This window comes from Eublepharis macularius, chromosome 17 (assembly GCF_028583425.1).
Source record: "Eublepharis macularius isolate TG4126 chromosome 17, MPM_Emac_v1.0, whole genome shotgun sequence".
NCBI classification, from domain to species: Eukaryota; Metazoa; Chordata; class Lepidosauria; order Squamata; family Eublepharidae; genus Eublepharis; species Eublepharis macularius.
Genome location: NC_072806.1, coordinates 27,140,066 through 27,156,639, shown reverse-complemented (window position 1 = coordinate 27,156,639; position 16,574 = coordinate 27,140,066). Strand labels below are relative to the sequence as shown.

Genomic DNA, 16,574 nt, shown 5'->3' with positions numbered 1-16,574 from the left:
GTTTCACTCCCAAAATCTCCAGGAATTTCTCAACCCAGATCTGGCAACCCTAGCCGCCTCCCCTCACCCCGCCCCGAGCAGAACCAAGGTTGCCAATTCTGGGCTGGGGAATTCCTGGAGATTGAAGGAGCCTGAGGCCCGGGTTGGGAGGGGTGAGAACCTCAGAGGGGCACAATGCCACAGGGTCCAGCCTCCAAAGCAGCCATTTTCTCCAGGGGCGCTGATCACTATCATCTGGAGAGGGGTCATGTAACTCCAGGACCCACCGGGAGGTTGGCAATCCTAAAGAGGAGGCACGGGGAAGCGGCTGATAGACGCGTAATCGGACTGGCCAGAAGGAGGACCGGCGCTCCGGACCCCCGAGGCCAGGCCGAACCCGCCGCCGCCTCCCGTCCCGCCCTGACCGGCCGCCTCCCTTCAGGGCCCGGCCGGCGAGAGCGCGCATGCGCCCTGCCTCCCGCCCCACCTCGCCCTGCCCTGCCCGCCAGGGGAGTCTGAGTCGTGGCCGAGTCTGAGGCGACTCTCGACGGCGGGACGGCACCGGCACGGAGCGGCGTCGCGCGGCCTGAGGTGACACGGACGGGGCGCCCGCAAAGGTAGGCCGGGGGTCGGGGGCCGCCTCGGCTCCCCGTGAGGAGAGGGGGGAGGGGGCGAAGGCAGCCACGCCGCGGGGAGGGGACTGCGCAGGCGCGGCAGGGGAGCGCTCGGCGCGGGGAGGGGGGCTCAATTTGCGACCTGAGGGGAAGGTTTCCGGACCATGGACAGAGGGCCCCGCAGGCGGCTTCGGAGGAGGTCTGGCAGGGCACGCCTGTTGCGGCGCCCACTGCCTGAGGCTGCGCCGCGCCTGCCTCATGTTCTCTAAGAACGCCTGGAGGGTGGGTGCCAACTCCTGGTCGGAAATTCCAGGAGATTTGGGCGGGTGGAGCCAGGGGAGGGTGGAGGGGGACCTTCATAGGGTATGTAGTGCCATGCAGTTCACCCTCCGAAGCCACCATTTCCTCCAGAGGAACTGTCCTCTGTAACCTGGAGGTTAATTAAGATGGGTGGCCGTGTTGGTCTGTCTGTAGCAGTGGAAAAGAGCGAGAGTCCAGTCGCACCTATAAGACTAACAAAATTAGTGGTAGGGTCTGAGCTTTCTTGAGTCACAGCTCAGTATCTGAAAAAGTATGCTGTGGTTCACGAAAGCTCAGACCCTACCACTAATTTTGTTAGTCTTATAGGTGCGACTGGACTCTCGCTCTTTTCCACTGCTTCAGACAGACTAACACGGCTAGGCTACCCGTCTTGAACATTTGAGGGGTCTGAAGAAGAAGTGAGCTATGACTCACCAAAGTTCATACCCTACCTCAACTGTTGTTAGTTTTATATGTGCTACTGGACTCTTGCTCTTTTCTACTGGAGATCAATTATAATTCCAGGAGATCTCCAGCCACCCCCTGGATGCTGGCATCCCTAGGGGCAAGGTGTCACGAGCAGCCAGTAGGCAGCAGGGGGTGGTTGGAAGGGGGAAGTTGAAATCACTGCTCTGAATGAGACACTAATTTATCTTGAAGGGTGGTATAAAATAAGTCAGTTATTATTATTGTTGTTAGTATTCGTATATAGCCCTGGCACAAGCCGAGCATCCCCCTATGGCACTAAAAGGCAGCCCAGGTTAGCAGCACCAACAAGGGACCTTAGCCCACCTGCGGCTTCCTCTGCAAACTGGTGGCTGCACAGGAGGGGCACTGATTATCGTTGCCCATGGAGGGTCTGAGCTGCTGACGGAGTTGCTGGGGCATAACTCTGCTGGTTCCTGGCCACTGGTTGCGCTCTAGGGCAGCTGCCCACTGGGTAATTTTCCTGTGAGTTGCATGTCCAGGTTGCTTCTGCTAGGGAGGCCTGGGCGTGTCCGACAATTGTACTTGTTTCACCAGCCACTTGCTTCACTCTGTTTTTAAGGATCAGGATGTGCATTCAGAGAAGGTCACCAGGTAGTGTCCTTGTGAAACTATATGACCCCAGAATGCTAATGGGGACAACTGGCATTTCAGGGAGATGTAGTTTGTCTCTGATACATTAGCTTTCTTTGTGCATGGATATCATTTTATTAACAGAAAAGCTGCATATATATTCTCTAAAATGAAACATTGATTTAGAGAATATACAACTATGGGATCTTGTGCCTGCATTCAGGTGATTCAGTCTTGGGAGAGATGGTCATGTGTTTTTCCCTAACCTTGTCAATCAGCAGTAAAAGCACATGGGGAAACATAACAGGATCCCATTTATGAGTCCAGAGTTGTGTTACACGTTCTACATGAGTAGCAGAGACAAGTAAAGGTGTGCTAATTGTGACTTAATTGATTTCTGCAGTCACATTGGATGTGAAATGAACGCTGCTGTACGTGTGCTTTCTCTATTGTAGCTCCCACTTTGTGGAATGGCCCACCTGAGGCAGTCAGGAAGGCCCCCACACTTCTGTGATTCTGAAACCTGTGTAAAGCAGAATGAGCCCGGAGGGTATTTCTATAAAGAGAATAAGGCCGTAGTACAATGGAATGGAGGGAACAAGATTGTAGCCCATTTCACTGTTTATTATCTGCGTGTCTTGCACTTACTGCATTGTTCATTACTTCTGTAATTCTGTTATTTTTTGTATCATTTATGATTTGTTACTGATAATATTTTTGCAATGTTTCTCATTTCTATGACCATAGTCCTATTGCATTGTTTGTTGGATGTCTCATGCTGTTTGACTGCATTGTCATATGCTGTGTAATCTGCCTTGAGTCTCAGGGAGAAAGATGGGCTATAAGTAAATAAAAGAAAATAAATAAATACAGGCAACTGCTCTCCTTGCACAATTACAGAGCATGCATCAAGAGAAGCTATTGTAAAACCTGGGAAAACCGAAGCTTGACAGCAATGGTGATTTTACCAGCTTCTGAATAAAACTGGCTTGGCACTCTCTTGTCCCCATTTCTCGCCCCCTCCATGTCCTTAATGTTTGAGCACTTGTGCAAATAAATTAGTGTGCAAGTCTTTGTATGGCTCAGGATTTTCTGCACAAAGTGCCATTCCATTGGCCATAGCAAGGGGATGTGCCTGCATCTGTTTACTGCACTAGTCAGCACTGCTAACCAGGCTGCAAAGGAGCATTCCATTAGTGGCTGTTTTGGATTGCCGAAAGGTAGAGGAAGTGTGTCATTACTGCTAGACAAACCAACTGTCCTTCCAAAGGCTCTTAAGAGCCAGCCATAAAGAAGGGTTGTTGTTTCCAGGAACTGGTTGTGTTGGTCCTTCTCCAGACTTCCTTAAGTTTTGCAGCGACGTTCTGTTCTGCAAGTCATAATTCCTTCTGGGTAAGTTGGTTTTCATATCCACCACTTAGGCTGACTGCAAGGCATATCCTAGTAATCGTGCTGACACTTTTAGTTATTCTTCTTTTAGATCTACATGCTTGCCCTTATTACATAAAAAGAGAATTGAGTGACAGTAGTTTTTTCAGAATAAAGGGCATATACTGAACTTTAAACCTTTCAGCTGAAGTGCGTCATCAAGGTATTCTTTTGACCATGCTCTAAAAACCATGGAAGATATAAGTTAAGACTGCTGCCTTCACTTCCCTGTTTTGTGGACAGTGCAGACATCTTACCGTCAGATGTTTTGTACTCACTTATATTTGAGGCTCTCTGCACCTTCGCCTTCCCTTCCTTTTGTAGATCCTCCCCCCTACCCGCCTCACTTGGCATTCCAGTTTATCTGTCTCTTCAAATAGGCATCCTGTATCACTAATTTTAAAAACGTAGGAGCAGCCGTGGTTGGCCAGACCAATGGTCCATCATATTTCCAACAGTCAGATGCCACAGAGCAGCCCATAGGCAAGGTTGACCTCTGACCTCTGCTCCCCAGCATCTTACAGTGAGACATTCTGCCTCTGACCCTGGAGGTCCCATTCAGCTAGCATGCTCATCAGTGATAGATCTATCCTCCGCACGTCTCTCCACCCCCTTTTAAAATCCATCTAAGCTGCTGCCCCTCACTATACCTTGTGGCAGTGAGTTTCACAAGTTGGCTACCTGTTGTATAAAGAAGTACTTCCCTTTGCCTGCCTTGAATCTGCTACCAGTGTCTTGAGTTCTAGCATTATAGGAGAGGGAGAAAAGTTTCTTGTTATCCACAGTCTCTACACCGTGCATAATATTGTAGACTTCTGCCTCATCGTCCTAACAGTGCAATCCTATGGAGAGTTACTCCAGTCTAAGCTTATTGACTTCAATGGGCTTAGAATGGAGTAACTCAACATAGGATTGCACTGTAAATTGCCTTTTTGGTGAACTGAAAAGCTGCACTTGCTTTAGTTTCCTGGCTGGCCCTACGCTCGCTTTGGTTGCTCTGTCTTACCCTTTCCCCAGTTCTTCAGTATACTTTTTGAGGTGGCAATCAGAATTGTACACAGTATTCTAGAGGAGGCTGCACGAGGGACTTGAATGAAGGCGTGACCATATTGGTAATTTTATTCTCCATTCTTCTCTTTCCTGATGATCCCTAGCATCAAATTGGCCTTTTAAAAAGTGTTGCTGCACACTGAATTAATCTTCCCATTGAGCTCACCACCACAACCCTAAGGTCTTCATTCTTGGCCTGTCAGCACCGAATCATACCCTATCAGCAGATACATGAAATGAGGATTTTTTTTTTTTTTGCTAGAATGCACATCACTTCGCATTCACTGGTACGGAATGTCATCTGCCCATTCATCTAATTTGAAGAGGACCTTTTCTGAGCTCTTCATAAACGCCTTGTGTTTTCACCATCCTGAACAAATTGGGTGTTCTCCACAACCTTTGTTACCTCTTTGTTCACCTCCAGTCCCAGGTCAATGATGAATAAATTAAATACCTCTGGTGAATACAGTGCTCTATTGTGCACTGTCCTCCATTGTGAAAGCTGACCATTTGTTCTTTCCCTCTCCTTTCTCTTTTTAAACTAGTTATCAATCCATGACAGGACACATCATCTTACCCCATGATGGTTAAGTTTACTCAGAAGCTTGAAATGAGGCACCTTACCAATTTTTGGGGAACAGTGGCTACTGGGTCATCCTCACTACAGTATTGTTGATACTTTAAAAAGAATGTTATGAGGCTGATGAGGCTAGACTTGTACAGGAGTCATAATTATTCCACTTCTGTCTTTAATAACACTTTCTGTGAATTGACTGTGGAATAGAAATGTGAAGGCCCCAGCAAAAAGTAGAAAATTTTGGACTTAAAAGGGTGTTTTTTTTACCTTGGGCATTCCCTCCGCCCCCAGATTTTCAGTTGGGAAATACTGAAAAAAAACCCAATGAAATGTTTTCAGTTTTGGAATGGTTGAAATGCTTTTAAAGACACAGTTTTTACTTGCTTAGAATGTGTCAACAGTTTTAAACAAGACAGTCTGTAGCATTAGATAGTTAATTCTAGGACACTGTAGAAAAACATAATATTTTCAAGGACTGATGTGTTTAAACGTGGCTAATTTGTCGACAGTATCTTATGATGTGTATGATGGTAATATGCTACTGAAGTGTTCAGTATGTTCATTGTTAATGGTTATAAAATTTAACTTGATACTGAAATATGCTGCCAGCCCTATTATTACTATTATTACAACAGAGTTTGCAGTGCTCTCACTTTTTTTGTATAAAACTTTTACATTTCAGAAAGATGTCAAATAGGACACTTTTGCATGCTGTCAAATTATAAATGATGCTTTTTACGTTAAAACAATAAAATAAATTTAGGCTTGATAAGAAAGTATTGCATAATATTTTGATCCTCTTCCTACAACGGTTGTATTCTTCTGAACGGGAAACACAAGCTAGAAAAAAATGTTTTTTCCATAGCTGCAAAATGGCTGGAAATTTTACATCCCTCCCCCAAGAATAAGCTTAAGCTAATTTCCTTCGTCCCCCCCCCCAATCCTGTTTGAAAATGGTTGTACCCTTGGCTGTTTTCCAGTCTTCTGGCACAGTGGCTGATCTTAATGACACATTACATATTTCTATTTAAAGATCAGCAGTTTCGTTTTTGAGTTCATTCTTGAGTATTTACAGTCGAGACATGGTGATTTTCTAATTTTTCATTTGTCAGTCCTAGAACTCCTTTAGACATGTCTGATTGAGTCAGTTCTTCCTCCCTCCTTCCTGAACAGTTTGGCTCAGGAACAGCTCTCTGCCAACCCTCTTCCACAGTGGAAACAGATGCAAAGAATTTGTTTGCCATACCCATAATCTCCCTTTGGTTATCTGCTCACACCTTCGTCTTCTCATGACCCAATAACATTCTTTGCTGGTTTTCTGCATCTAATATATTTAAAGAACTATTTGATATTTTTTGTAGCAGTTCTGGCAATGTGCTCTTCTAGTTCCCTTGTTTCCCCTAACCAAAGATGCACAAATTGCACCAGGGTGTGTCTAGATATTGTTTTCTCCCAGCCAACTGTAAAGGCTGTTCTTGCCATAATATTACCTGTAATGATAAGACAATTCCTCAACTAAATGAAACTTTTACTCTCTTGTGGATACAGAGGGAGGTGAGAGAAGCATTTTGCCCTGAAGGGATATTAAAGATCACATAGAAATTGAGAAATGCCAGGGGCAGGGGGTAGAAGCTGAAATAAAAAGGGGGTGGTGAAGAAAAAGTAAAAAAATTAGGCTGAAACAGCCTTCATTTCCAGAACAAGGGGTGGGTGGCTCTTTCATTCACCTTAACAGGTTGTTCTGAGGTACAGTAACGGAGGGGTAAACCCTATAAGCCACTTTGGAGGAAGGGCAGGATAAAAAAGCAATTTGTAGATCAATTCAGAGATCCTTTGATAGAGAAAGATCTTTCTGTCCTCCTCAAAAAGGGAAACATATTATTTAGAAAAAGTAATTATTCTAAATGACACGGTAAGTGGCAGGTTAAAGGTACAAAAAGCAAAGGCTTCAGGATCCAGAAATTGCTTTCAGAGCCATTGATGTGAAGTGTGGAGAGAATGAAGAGCCTGATGGGCCACCCTTTCTTGCATTTCAAACTGCAGGAAGATGAGAAGCATACCAGGGGGTGGTAAGAGAGTGTACGGAGTCTGAGACAAAGAAGAAATAAAATGAGATCCAGAAGCTTATTTCAGTTTGAGGAGGTGGGTGAAGTTCCAGAAGGAAAGCACCACCCCCCCATAGGAAAGTGAGAGGCAAACTTATCGGGGACACAAGAGGAGAGGGCAAATCTGAGACCCCCAGGTTCTAATCCCTGCTGTGCTACGGGACCTTGCTGGGTGACCTTGGGCCAGTCACCCTCTCAGGATTCTTTTAACAATAAAAGGGAGGCGAGAACATACGAGTCTCAGTCTAACCTACCTCACAGGATTGTTGAGAGGATAAAATGGAGGAGAAGAGGAATGATGCTTTGAATTCCCAGTGGGAAGAAAAGCAGACTATAAATGAAGTAAGTAAATCATCTACTGCTATTTTTTTTTCTTACATAAAAATCTTCATGCTCTATATCTGTGACTAAAAAAGTGTAATCAAAAAGCATTTAACTCATTTCCAAAGAGAACTGAAGTTTTCGGTGCTCTTTAAAATGGAAAAAGACTAGATTCCCCCACCCAGGACTTCACATCTCTTAAGTGTATATATTGAGTTCTTGCTTTAGTAATGTCAGTTGTCACATCTTTAGCACGATTGGGAAGATAGCAGCTTCATGCATTTCCCTGTTGTTCTCAGTAGATCCTCTATAAACTTTAAAACTTGCAGTTAGCTTTTTTACAGTGCAATCCTAAACAGTTATTCTAGTCTAAGCCTATTGAAATAATCGGCATAGACAGGAGTAACTCTATTTAGGATTGCACTGTTAATGCAAAAGTTGAGTGGGTCTAATACCTTTATCCTCACCACTAGCACATGTCATGGAATGCATGTTTGTAAGAGAGCTTGTGATGTGGACTCAGTAGTGCTTCTGTAAAGTAACCAGTTCCACAGCCCTATAAAACTGGGAATGTCAGAAATTTCTGCTCCAAGAAGGGAGAGGACACATGGCTAGACTAGAAAGGCCAGTGTTTCTTCCAGCTATTTGAGGAGCTGTTTCAGTGGTCAGATGTCACCAGAATGATGCTTTCATGCGCCCGCTGAGTCTTTGTTCCCCTGCCAGTTTCATTCAGTAAAACACAAGTTATAATAAGATAAAGTGCTTAGTCCCAGTATACTGATTCATTGGTTTCTGTGGTTAAAGCACTGCATGCTTATATATGGGCAACTCATATGAACATAAGAAGAGCCCTGCTGGAATAGACCAGTGGTCCATGGAGTCCAGCCTTTTGTTTCACACTAGTTGCCCTGGAGGGCCAACAAACAGGGTATAGAGACTAAAGGCCCTCCCTTGACCTTGCTACCTATCACCAGGCTTCAGAGTCTGTGATGGTTCCCTTTAATCACCCTGGCTAATAGCCATTGATGGACTTCTCCTCAATGAATCTGCCCAACCCCCCTTTAAAGCCATCTATGCTTGTGGCCACCACTATATTTAGTGGTAGTGAATTCCACGCTTAAATTACTCATTGAGTAAAGGAGTATTTCCTTTGGTCTGTCCTGGACCTATTATCGATTTCCTTGGGTGTCCCTGCATACTTAGGGGAAAGGGAGAAAAAGCTATCTACTTTCTTAACTCCATGCATAATTTTTATAAGCCTCTGTCATGTCTCCCCTTAGTAGTCTTTTTTTTTCAGGCTGAGAAATCCTAGACCCTCCACCCTTTCCTCCTATGAAAGGTGCTCAAACTGCTTAATTATCTGAGTTTCCCCCTTTTGTACTTTTTCCAGCTCTGCACTACCCTTTTAGAGAAGCACCAACCATAACTGCATGCAGTATTGCACATGAAGTCACACCACAGCTCTGCACAACAGCATTACAATAATAGCAGTTTTATTTTCAGTCCGTTTCCTAATAATTCCTAGCATGGAGTTTGCCTTTTCCCCACTGCTACACAACTAGGTTGACATTTACATTGTTTCCCGCTATAAACCCTTCAGTCTCAGCTAGTTCATACCCAATCAACATATATTTAAAGATCAAGATGGGTCGCCGCGTTAGTCTGTCTGCAGCAATAGAAAAGAGCTAGAGTCCAGTAGCACCTATCAGTCTAACAAATTTGTGGTAGGGTATGAGGTTGCCTGAGTCACAGCTCCCTTCTTTTGTTTGAGTACGCATCACCTTATGCTTACCTATGTTGAACTTCATTTGCTGCAGTGCTGCCCACTCACCCAATTTAGAGAGATCCTCCCATAGCTTTGCACAGTTCGCCTTCATTTCCCCCATTCTGAATAATTCAGTATCATATGCAAATTTGGCTATTATACTACTCATTCCCAATTCCAAATCATTATGAAAAAATTAAATAGTACTGATCCTAATACCCATCCTGGCGGGACCCCCTGACTACTTTCATCCATTGTAAACACCATCCATTTATTCTCTGCTTGCTGCCTCGTCCTTTTTATACTCTTTTTTAGCCTATTAGGCAGCTCTCCCAGCACTAGTAACACCTGGTAATCTGCTCATTAATACTGGAGCTCTTAACCCTTTATTAGGAAGGCTGAATGACTATGGAGGAAGTAATCCTCTAGCTACTTATAGCTACGGAACCAGTTGCCAATATGCTGGAAGCCGGAATAAAGATCACATGACCTCACCATCTCTAGTGCTTCTCAGGGGTTCTTCTGCATTAGCACTACAGCTACTATCTTGACTTTATTTAAAATGTTTATCTTCTACTTTCTCTGTTTTAAAGAAGTGTCCACAGCAGTTTACAACATCAGTTATCAGTAAAATAATAAAATCCTAACATAAAGTAGATAAAAGAAATAGTAATAACAACCACACCCACATAAATTAGAACAAAAAAATATGAAACCATCACTAGGCATTAGAATATAACAAGAAAACTAAGAATGAGAAAAAAAATTACATAATAGAGCAATGTGGGGTGAGGGAAGAGTCAGAGAAAATCTACAGTTCAGCAAAAGAAGCAAAGCTTTCCCCAGGAGCCCTGACACTCAATAAACTTGGTTCCAGGTGAACTACAGCAGTATCTCTTGCTGAAGTGTATCTGTTCCACCATGGGCCAACAGGGTTACTTATCTCAGACCAAGATGATCAAAGGTGCAGCAAAAGTGGAATTAGCTGCACTCTTCTAAGCAACTGTCCACATCTTCATATTGCAGTAACTCATTCACTCAATTAGTCTGAGCTCTGACAGCACTCTGGGATTAAACAGTAGATGTAGTGGCATCCATGACATACTAGAGACAGTATTCTTGTTCTGTGAAATGTTAATCAAAAATGTATAGCAATTCTCCATATTTTCTGAACTTGCATTGTTAGGGACATTGTTAATGCATCGTTAATGAAGGAGAACGTTCAGAATTTAGCAAAGCCCACATGGGTAGCTTTGCACAGATGCAGTGGTAGTGGGTGAAGTTCAAGCACTTAGCCATTGTAGAGTGGCTACCAAATGGCACTCAAGCCTTTGCAGTCATAGAATCATAGGGTTGGAAGGGACCTCCAGGGCATCTAGTCCAGCCCCCTGCACAATGCGGGAAATTCTTTGCTTTGCGTTTCCTCTGCTTACGCTCAGCCACCTGCCAGCCTGCTTCATTTGTCCTGAGCTGCTCAATAAACATAAGGAGCAGAATTGACTTTGTCAGACAGTAGAGGGGTGCCTAAAAGTTAAGTGCCTATCTGGGTCATTTCCACGTTCTATAAACTGGCCATGCTGTTGACAGAAGCATTAGCTGTGTCAGCAGGGACGGCCATTAGGAAACCACGCCGTTCCAACAGCCTTCATAAATGGATCATCCAAATTAACTTTACAAAGGATCTGAATTCCTATGAATCTGAGCCTTATCCGATAGTCACTGACTAGACCGTTTGGCATTTGATCACGGCTGCAAAGCTCTTTCTGCACAGCCACAGAAGCAGCCACACTAAATGCTCATGACAGGGGGCTTTGCTAGTTTCCATAGTCCACTCATCTCCAGTGCCTGGGATAGTGACACCCAGTGATCGTGATCCTGAAGGGTCAGGGCTGGGGAGAGGTACACCAAGGCTGCTTACAGTTGCATGGGAAGGAGCAGCGTAATGATCTCACTCAAACGACCTCTGAACCCCTTTCTGTTTTAGCCACCCCCCACCCATTTTGCCGTACCTCCATTGTCCTTGATTGACTGCTGCTCATTGCCCCAGCAGCCCACACCATCAACAGCTGGTGGTGGTTGAAGGAGTGTTATGCCAGGAGGGAAGAGGAGAAACACAGGAGACCCTTTGAGCAGTCACATTTTGAGGCTTCCTTCGCCTCCGTTGAAGGGCCTGGGCTGGAACAGTGAGACCCCGTTGCTGCTGGGTCTTTGTGTCTGGAGTTCAGAGGTAGATAGGGGTACTTGAAAATGTTCTGAACAGACAAGTGGTGGTTCTGAAACAGATTGAAAAGTATTATATTGTTTATATTTTGGCCATTGCCTTGAGTTTTAGGGGATAAGATGACATAAATATTTTAATAAACAAACACGCTTACCAAAGTTTTTCTGGCTAGGCCATTTGTGCAAAGTAACTATTTCCGAGGCTTCCCATCACCGATGTATGTTCTAAGTTTGTACAACTCGGGGCCAGAATTATGTAGTTTTGTGCTATACGCTCTGTCATCTGAGTTATGTGTATCCTGGCCGAGGTCCTTGGGGTGCTGTGATTGGTTGCCAAGTTAGTTAGAATGCTATTCTTTGTAGTAGCTGTGAGGGTAGGAGGGGGGGGCAGTTAGGTTGCTGTCACTCCACTGAATACAATGCGTGTGTGATTTCTTCATGACGGTATTTTTCCCTGTAATTTTTTGCTGATGGGGGAGGAAAGTTTTTTTCCTTGTGGGAACACAGTATCAGGACTTCTTGGCCCTTCCCATGACACACCCCACCCCTCCCATTTCTGTGTGTGGCACTGTAGTTATGATTCACTTAAAATTACTACATCCTAAATCAAGTTATAACATCATAACCTCTTGTTTTAAGGAATGTAGGTTCCATAGTTCCACTTTTGCAATCACTGCGCTGTGAGATTTTTTACAGTTAATAAATATATCAAATGGTAGAATTTTAAGTGCAGATTTACTTAATACATAATGTGTTACAGGTTCTTAAAGCAAGTTTGGATCTATTAGGACGGAAAACTTTATGTATTTCAGTTTTTCCTGAATTTCCATATTTTCCACGGGAAAATTAGTTTTTCCCTTTCCATGACCTCCAAGATTATTTTATGTATAGTCTGTCTTTCTCACTGAGAAATATGATATCTTTAGAAAGAGAATTTATGGGGAACACATCGGGGACCCCCCAAATGTTCTTTCTGTTTCAGCCTTCTATCTTTTGGCAGAGTGAGTATCCAGCGACATAAACCGATTAAAGAAATAAAGTACTTAATTAAGGAACTGCCACTACTGTGTACATGATGAGAGTTCTCAAGAAAGAAGCAGGAAGACAACCCGAGAATAGAATTCTGGGAACACCTGAAGAAGTGACATTCACCAGAAGGTAGAGAGGCCCGCATCACCCTCTGACTAGCTTTACATACAATGCCCCTACAGAAGCTTCTTTACCAGACAGTGTATATTCCAGCCCCCCCTTTCAATGTCTAGTGTACAAAGTCTACAAGATTCATCTTCTTTCATACCTTTCTCTAGTAAGTGGCTTGGTGAGCACATCTGCAATAATTTCTGCTGTAGGTCAATACTATAGCTAAATAGATCCAGAGGAGTTAGCCGTGTTAGTCTGTAGTAGCAAAAATAGAAAAGAGTCCAGTAGCACCTTTAAGACTAAGTTTTAAAGGTGCTATTGGACTCTTTTTTACTATAGCTAAACAAGCCCTTTGTCTTGTATATCTGTTATTAGACGATGGTTCACATATCTATGCTTGGTTCTTGAGCTGACCTTTTGTGTGTCAGGTTTATGCATCCTTGATTGCCCCTCCCTGCTCACACTTAGCTCTTAAGGTCTCCTCCTTATCCAGGTCTATTCTGCCCCAAATCTCCTAATCGTTGAACTTCTTGAACATAACACTTACGAAGTAAAGAGTTGATTCTGCGTGCGTAGATTAGCAGAGGAACAATAGGATTGAGGTCTCTTTCTCAACTCTGTGTGTTTGTTTTAAAATTTTTGCTGTTAAGAAGAGGCATGTTATCTCTGCAGAGTCAGACACATCCAGTTTTGCAAACTGCAAAACTAAGCATCTGTGACAGTATCATCTAGATAGAAAAATAATCTTACAGAAACCTCTCAGAGAGCATGACATTGAGGCCCTAATGAATGAATTGATGGAATCATTTGCAACATTTTTAAAAGAGTGCATGAATGTACAGTGCAGTGTTATACTACATAATAAAAAATTTAGCCTTAATTTCATGATGAAAAACCTTTCGGCTATAATGTGTCTTAAATAGAAAACTACCTTTAGAAATCTTTTATCCTGAAAATGAATTTTAGGAAACAAAATCTGATTTAAATTTTTTTTAAATATCTGATTTTTAAATTTTGCTTTAAATCATTTTCATCCACCTTGGTGTTACCCCTGTATTTGGTCTGGCTGAACAGGCATCGCAGGCTAATGTATCTGTTATCTTGCTCGGATCCATTTCAATTTGCTGTTCGGTTTCACCTTTCTCTGTTGGTGTTGCTTCTTCGGTGCTCCGTTGTGCTTGACCTCTCACTTCCATCATGTTGCCTGTCTTGACTACATCTGTCTGGACGCCTAAGATCCGGTAGCCTTTGCATCCCAGTGCATATCCAGTGAAGATGCCTTCTTTGGCTCTGAAGTCTGGCTTGGTCCATTTCCCTTCGCAGTGCAAGTCTAGGCTCTTCATCCACATGTCAGGGTGTTTCAAAATGAGGTTTGTATCCACAGTTCAGTTGTTGTAGTACTTGTGCCTTTGGTAGGTAGTTGATTTTACAGGAAAGTAGCTGCTGTAATTTCTCCCCAGTATTTGTCAGGTAGCCCTGCGTTATGGAATGGATATCTCTGTAAGGGAACGATTCTCTTTCTTTCTTTTAGTCCATTCTGTTTTGGGGCACAGGGCACTGTAGTCTGGTGCGTTACCCTTTGCTGTGTTAGATAAGTTGTCATTTCATTTCCCATGTATTTACCGCCATTGTCTGTTGGAATCTTTTGATGACCCTTGCTAAATATGATTACAAATTTTCTAGCACATGTTCTTTCTGTGTAGATATGCCATAGTATACCTGGAGCAGTATATGTAATAATATGTAATAATAAGCATAATATGTATTTATTTCTGCTTGGAGTTTGCATTTTCATGGGTCCATATACATCACTATCTATCAGCTCGAGAAGGCGTTTGGTTTCCTTTGTGCTTTGCCTATTGAAGGTAGATCAAGTCCCTTTGGCCTTTGCACAGCACATACATTTTTCTGCATCAACACACCCATTTATTAGCATGCCTTTAGCTAAATTCCATTCCTCAAGTTGAGAAATAGCCTCTGAGTCTCGATACTCAAAATATCTGTGCCACAAATGAATGCACCTCCTGTGTATACATTTTGTGTGACAATATTTGTTTTCTTTTTTATATTCTATCTTTGATATACAAATGATCACAGAAAGTTCCTCTTGCAATCAAATCGTTTCCATTACTGGTTGTACATTTGTCGTTCTTCATTGTTAACACACTTTCACTGAGATTAAGCTTTGCAGTGTCTGTGAAAGACATCTTTAACAAGCATTTCTCTGGCGCCCCCTGCTGGCCTTTTGCAGCACAGTGTCCCAGACCCCATTCCTGGCACATCTGTAATTTTGCTATCAGCAAGAAGTTTCTCCTTTTTCTCATCAGCAGATTCCGCAAAAAAGCTTTTATTGTTGGTTATATGTGCCATGCCCCCGGAATCTGTGTATCACTGTGTTTTGGCTGGTTCTCATGTCAGTTTTAAAACATGTCTTTTCCTGATTTCTTTCCATCTTAAGTAGCAGGGAATTTCCCTTTCTGTCTCTCTGCCTGGAAGCCTGCCTTCATTCATCTTGGCCTGTTGGGCATCTCCTCTTTATGTAAGCAGGGTTTCCACATAGATGATAATTTCTTTTTTCTCCCCTTTAAAGGCAGAATGGACTAGCTCAGCTTTATTGTTTTTCCTCCAAGATTCCTCTGTATCTGGTTGGTTTATAATGCTTTTAAAGACTTAAACCTGCTTTTGCTTCTGTAACATTGATTATGGATCCATAAAAGTCTGGGAGGCTAACAAGAATTAATGCTATGATATGGTGGTCATTTATCTCCTTCCCATCTGCCCTCAGTTGCTCAATTTAAGCACTTCGTCTATATCGTTCCTCAGAGACCCTGTCTCCTTTTGCACCCATATAAAGTTTTCTGCTAATAGATCTGGCTTTTAAGGCTGACTTTTATATGCATTTCTTTTAATTGTGATCCCACATTCCTGAGGCCCATTTGCGATTTCCTATGATACTGCGGAGCTTTCTTGTTTGCAAGATTGAATATTATACCCACAATGTTTTTACAGGGGAGATTTTTGAATAGGCCCTATTCTGACAGAATTTGCCCTTGTGGCCTTAGTAGGATTGATACATTCTTTCATGCCCTGCTTGAATGTAGCTTCTTTGAAAATATAAGGGATTATTATATTAAGCCTTTAATTAACCTACTGTCCCTTTATACTTCCCTTATACTGGCTATTTTGCTTAGCGATAAGGATCCTAAATTTACCTTAGCAATTGCAAAATATGTCTCAAGTCTTTTTAGCCCTTGAATCCAAAAAAGATAAGGAATAAGTATTTTCCATGGTTCAAGATTTATGAATCAATGAACTTCTAAGGGAGGGAAAGGACAGGAAAGGTGTTTTGAGATTTGAATCCGTTCTCTGTCTTCAGTTGCACACATGATTACTGCCTTTGCACTCTCCTTGTTTTCATCCTGTAAGGCTTGAATTTCTGCATCTTCTGATGATCTCTCTTGATTGCTTCCCATAAATCATCCTTCATTAACATTTTCATCCATAGACTCTGTATCTGATCATTATCTCCGTTTACCCATCTCTGTCCCTAGTTTGGGGTCTACGGCTCACCTGATTGCCATCTTTCCTTTGTTACGCCTCACTCGCCACTGTCTTGCACTTAGAGCATCTGTTGCTGGGGCCATGAACCCTCAAGAAAGAAACAGGAAAACAGCTTGAGAATAGCATTCTGGGAACACACGAGGAAATGACATTCATCAGAAGCAAGAAGGTAGAGAGGACCGCATCCCTATCTGACTAGCTTTCCATATAGCGCCCCCTGCAGGAGCTTCGTCAGACATTGTAGATTCCAAAACCATTTCCCCCGGGGAAAATTTGAAGAAAAGGGAAATACATGAAATGCATGTAGTAGATGGCATTTAAACAGCATTGTTTGTTATAGTTGTGTGGGGGGGGGGGGCGGAAATCCACATTGTGTTGATTTCAGTGTTTTAACACTGGTCCTGTTTGTCATTGTTTGCATGAAAATGAAGCTCAGATGGCTGCCTGAGGGTATC

General features: G+C 43.0%; 1 protein-coding gene across 1 annotated transcript in view; it reads left to right on the top strand.

Moving 5' to 3' along the window:
• The first annotated feature begins 480 nt into the window (after positions 1 to 480).
• Positions 481 to 16,574, top strand: part of MYO1C (myosin IC) — a 57,699-nt gene continuing 41,605 nt past the window's right edge. Inside the window, exon 1 of the mRNA XM_055001095.1 lies at positions 481 to 596. The gene's annotated coding sequence lies outside the window, so the exon portion shown is untranslated. The remainder of the gene's footprint in view (positions 597 to 16,574) is intronic.